At 69.0% G+C, this 5,313-nt stretch overlaps 1 long non-coding RNA gene across 1 annotated transcript; it reads left to right on the forward strand.

The window, feature by feature from the left end:
- The first annotated feature begins 221 nt into the window (after positions 1–221).
- On the forward strand, positions 222–3,896 carry LOC115911802. The gene is made up of 3 exons (XR_004061297.1): positions 222–326; positions 3,164–3,217; positions 3,800–3,896. It is a non-coding gene; the product is annotated as an uncharacterized LOC115911802 (long non-coding RNA).
- The last annotated feature ends 1,417 nt before the right edge of the window (positions 3,897–5,313 follow it).

Below are 5,313 nucleotides of genomic sequence, written 5' to 3' on the forward strand. Positions count from 1 at the left end.
GCATCACAAAGGGAGCCGGGGGATTGGCTCCGGTCGCTTCCAGCGGCTGTGTGTGTGCCAGCCCCTCAGGAATCGCCCGGCGGCTCCTTCCCTCCCTGCGTCCCTCTCGCCTTCACTGCGCTGCGGCCGGGCTGGGACAGCCCATCGCGGTTGCCATGGCTGCGGTGTGCGGAGGGGGGGCTCGCCCGGGTGCCCCCGCCCGAGCATCCCGCGCCCTCCTCCCCGCCGGCCCATCGGATACGCTCCGGCCCCGCCACGGCCAAAGCCGCACCGTGGATTTGACACCCGTGGGATTAGACAGGGCTGTGCCCGCGGGAGGAGGAGAAGTAGGAGAGGAGGAGGAGGAGGGAGCAGGGCAGCTCCGGGCTGGGCGGCCGCCAGGCGCCCCGGGGAGGGCCGGGAGGGCGGCGGGCAGGTAGGGCGGGCAGGGCGGGCGGTGCGGGGGGAGCCGGGGCCGCTCCCCGGAGAGCGGGGGGGCCCCGCAGGGCGGCGCGGGGCACAGCTGATCCCCGGCCGCAGCTGATCCCGCCGCCCCCCGCCAGCTGCCGCAGCGTGGGCGCAGCCGCGGTCCCGCGTGTCCCCGCCGGCACCGCGCACCCCGGCCCGGCCGAGCGTGGAGCTCCCGCGGCGGGGGGAGCACGGAGCCCCGCGGCGGGGAGCGGCCGCTCCCGGTGTCCCTGCGCTGTGCGGGACCGGCGGGGCGGCGGCGGGAGGAACCGCTCGGTCCTGCCCGCGGCCGGGGCCGAGGAGGAGGGAGTGGGGGCTGCTCCGTCCCTGCAGCCCGGACCGCTCAGCAGGGAGCGGCCGGAGCGGCTCCTGCCCGAGAAAGGGGGGCCGCGGGCAGCAGGGGGGGGAGGCCCGCGCTGCGGGCAGCTGCCTCCAATCCCGCCAGCTGCGGCCCCGGGAATGGCCCTGCCCGGCTGTGCCCTCCCCGAGCTCTCCTTGGGGCGGCGGCTGCAGGCCGGACACCGGCCCTGCAGGAGGAGGCTCGGGGAGCGGCCGTGGGACTGACAACATCTCCCGAGCCGGGACGCCGGGAGCGAGGGCGGCAGCAGCACCACGGGTGTCGGTTCACCGAGCCCCCGGTGGGAGCCATCCCCCCGCACGCCCACGGCTGCGGGGGACGGGCAGCGGTGTGCCCCAGCGGGGTTGCACCGAGCCGCGGTGCGTTCCCAGCCCCGGGGACTCGGGGATAAGCGAGCAGCGGTTCCGCCGGGGGCGGGGAGCTCCCGTTCGCCCGGGGCGCGCTGGGTCGCTGTGCTGTGTGGGGTCGGGGCGCAGCCGGCCCCGGCATCCTGCAGTGCAGGAGAGGGTGTCATGGCCCCTGCGGTGCCAGCAGGCTCCCGGTGCTCCCCGCTGTGCAGGCAGGATGCAGGCAGGGTGCCTCCGTGCTCCCGATTACCATCTTGTTTGGAGCCCAGGCAGCGGCTGTAATCTGATGCTCTCAAAGTTGGTGTTTACAAGGGACATGGCAGCCATCAGAGGCTCTTCTTGTTCTCCTGGTGAAAGCATATTCCTGTCTCCGCCGCGTGTGGCTGCTCCGTGTGCCAAGCACTGCCCGGGTCACACTGAGCATCCTGCAGAAACACCTTAGAGGTTCAGAGCCTCCAGAGCTGCTGTGCTGTCCAACCCGTGGGGTCGGGGCCCCCACACTGGGGGCTTTGGTGGGACGGTGGGTTCAGAGCCTGCTCTGGGTGCCTGCAATGGCCGTCAGGAGCCCACCTGCTGGACAGGGGGTGCTGGGAGGAGGGCGAGCTGGCTGCCCGCGGGACTCATCAGCTCCCTGTTGACAAATCCTTTCACTCTCGAGCAAGCAGAGCGGGACAGAGCTCAGCCCGAGGCTTCCCAATGCCACTCCAGCCCTGCAGCTACCGTGTCCTTGCTGGGAGCCCACAGGGCATCCATCTCCCCATCCTGGCGGGTGGTCTGGCGAGATGCCCCCCACCTGAGCCCTGGACCCCCCCAGTCTGCCCCCACAACCCGAGCACCCGCAGCCCCACCCGGCAGGGCTCATCTCCAGAGCCAGGAAACGCCGCTGGCATCTGTGCCCTCATCTTTTCACCGGGGCTGCAAATCGCATCGGTCGCGGCACTCAGAGCCCGGTTCCAGTGCGGGTGCTCCAGCAGGGTCCGGGAGCTTTGGCACGGCTCCCACAGCACAGCGTGACACGGGACTGTGCCTGACGAACAGATGGCACCAGTGCAGCCACAGCCAGGTTTGGTGGCAGAGGAGAACCTGCTGCCCTGTATCCGGGCTGCCTCGGGCGTGGGGACCTGAGCCCCAGCCCTGGGGAGGGCCCTGGGGATGCTGTTTGTAGAATGCTGGCTCCAAGGGAGGCTCTGCTCCAGGCAGGTCTGGGGGAGCCGTGCAGGAGGAGCAGCAATAAAAGCTCCATGAGCCCTTTGTGCTGCACCGTGTCTGGGCAGCACTGCCTGTCACAGGGCAGCAGAGTCCCTGCTTGGGGGTTTTGTGTCCCCAGTCCGTGGGGGTCCTGCTGGGAGGAGAACACAGGTCAAAGCCAAGCCAGCTGCAACGGGGGAAGTGCTGATGGGAGCTTGTGGGTGGGTGTGGGGACTGCAGATACCTGGGCCAAGGCAGGAGGTTATAAGGCAGGTTGGAAACCAGGGCACATCATGGCGGGGAACAGCCTTGGGAGGGGATGAGGCTGGAGCTGGAGCACACTGAGCTTGGAAGCCACAGTGAGTGAGCTGTGGTTATTCACGGCGCCATTATTACAGCCACCCATTTCCAACACCCTCGGCAAGGCGGGAGCACAATGTGCTCCAAGGAAATGTGATTGTGGGTCCTGCCCCTTGGCCCGGTGCTCGCTGCACTGTGCAGATGGAGCTGGCAGCGCCTCGGCTCCGCTGCCTGGAGGGAGAGCGAGCGAGATGGCGGAGGGGAGGCAGGACTCGTCCTGACGGGCACAGGCAGAGCTCTGCGGGAGGGGGACAGAGCTGGCGCCATGGGGGACAGAGACAGAGAGAGGAGAGGCAGCCCCGGGCTGGCCATTCTCCCTAATGATCCCTGCCCCAGCCAGGAGAGCTTTCTCCTCCTTCCTGGAGTGGAAGGAGCGATGGGCGCGTCACCTGCACGGGCTGGATGTGTCACCTGCCAGCTGCTATGGCTGACAGTGCTGCGCTTGCATCTCTGTGTCCCACAGCTGTCCACGGCTGGCCTGGCTTTCCCCTCCGATCTCTCTGCTCCTGGCTCAGAGGTTGGTTTCTAGGCAGAGCCTTAAAAACCACATGCATACAAGTACTAAAAAAAGCATAATTTTATTCAATAACTGCATTGTGTGCTCAGAATTCGCTATATGTGAGATGGAGCAAGTAGAAAAACTGGTGGAAAGGTGGGTGCTCCCCCTCTCCTTCACCTGCTCTGCTCTGTGGAGCTGCTCCACGCCCGCAGCCCAGGGAGGGGGGCTCTGGCTCCCCCCCAAGTCCCACCCCATGCAGCCGGGCCAGCACGTTGGGCTCTGCCTCTGCCGGGTTTTTCTGCGCCCAGGGGGGCTCCAGAGAGCCCAGCATCCCCTGCTCCTGCTGCCTCCCTGGAACCTGGCCCTGCTGAGGCCACCTGCAGTGGGATGGGCACCCTCCGGCATCCCCCGGGATGTGTGTGTTGGGGAGGGGGGGGTGGGTTCACATCGGTAAATCCATAAATACGGCTAATTCCTCGGGAGTGGAAGCTGAAAGTCCCAGCCTGCCTGGCTGGGAGCCGGCGCCGTGAGGTGCCCCCCAGAGAGGTGACGGGTCTCCTCGTTATTGTTTTGATTATTTTTAATCTGCTCTTATCGCAGCCAGCCCGACTGAAGAACTGCCTGACCCAGCGCAGCACAGGGCGTGTGCGGTGGGACGGGAGCTCACTCCAACACGAGCCGCGGGTGACAGAACGGAACAGGGACGTTTGGGTTCAATTTTATTGCTTTTGAATAAGTCCGGGGGCTCCTGCCCCCAACCCGAGCTGAGCCAGCGCGGGGGGCTCTGCCCGAGGCCGTGGGAGCCGGGGCTCGGGGCTGGGGCTGCTGCAGGGGCAGTCCCGGGGGGGCTGGGGTGGGATGACGGGGGTGACGCCCGGCTTTGGGGTGGGCGAGGAAAAGTGTGGCTGCGGGGCTCCCGGCTGGGAAAGCGCTTGTGGGAACTGCGGGGGAGATGGTGCTGCTGGCAGCGAGAGGCGGGGGGGGCGAGGTCGGGGGCTGCCTGCCGGGTGCGGGGAGGGAGGGTCCGTGGGGCCAGGAGGAGGATTGGGGCTGAGGAAGGGATGAGGGAGAGGAATGTGTCGAGGAAAGGGGACGGGGGGGGGGAGGGATGGAGGGAGGGATGCTTGGGGATTGAGGATGCAGGGAGATATCCTGGAGGAGGGCGGGCAGGATGCCCCGGGGAGAGAGGGCGGGGGACGGGAGCGGTGGATGCAGGAGCGCAGCCCGGAGAATGGAGGGCGCGGGGCGGGGTGTCCGGAGGGTGGGACCGGGAGGGTGCGGGGAGCGATGGGGGTGTCCGGAGGGTGGGACCGGGAGGGTGCGGGGAGCGATGGGGGTGTCCGGAGGGTGGGACCGGTGGGTGCGGGGAGCGGTGGGGGTGTCCGGAGGGTGGGACCGGTGGGTGCGGGGAGCGATGGGGGTGTCCGGAGGGTGGGAGCGGTGGGTGCGGGGAGCGATGGGGGTGTCCGGAGGGTGGGAGCGGGAGGGTGCGGGGAGCGATGGGGGTGTCCGGAGGGTGGGACCGGTGGGTGCGGGGAGCGATGGGGGTGTCCGGAGGGTGGGAGCGGTGGGTGCGGGGAGCGGTGGGGGGAGCCCGGGCCCTGCGCGGTGCTCTGGCGCCCTCTGCTGCCCCGCACCGCGCTCCGCAGCGGGGGCGGGCCGGGGGGCCCCGCCCGGCGGTGCCGTGAGTTTGTCGGGTCTCAGCAGCGGGGGTGCAAACGGAGGGGCCCTGCCTGGGGATCCCACCCCAATCCCCGTCCCGCAGGAGTTGCTGAGCCGGACGAACAGGGCTGCCCGCGTTGGTGGTCCCTGGGGAGCGTTGCCAGCACCCACCCGTGTCCCAGCCAGCCCTGCAGATGAGGGGCAGTGGGGTGAGGGTGCAGGGACAGTCTCCAGCCCCGCGGGACGGCGGGTCGGGCCACCCGGGTGCTGGCGTGACGCCGAGTTCCAGCAAGGAAAGGGCCCTTGACCTTGCTTGCAGCCTTCACATTCTCCCGCAGGAATGTGAGTGGTGCTGTGTCCCTGTGGGCAGCAGTGGCCTCGGCCACCCAGCGTCTCCTGCCGGCACCCTGGCTGCGCCCTGCTCCTTATCCACATCCCAGCTGCCGATGTGA

Source organism: Camarhynchus parvulus, chromosome 20 (assembly GCF_901933205.1).
Source record: "Camarhynchus parvulus chromosome 20, STF_HiC, whole genome shotgun sequence".
In the NCBI taxonomy this organism is placed as follows: Eukaryota; Metazoa; Chordata; class Aves; order Passeriformes; family Thraupidae; genus Camarhynchus; species Camarhynchus parvulus.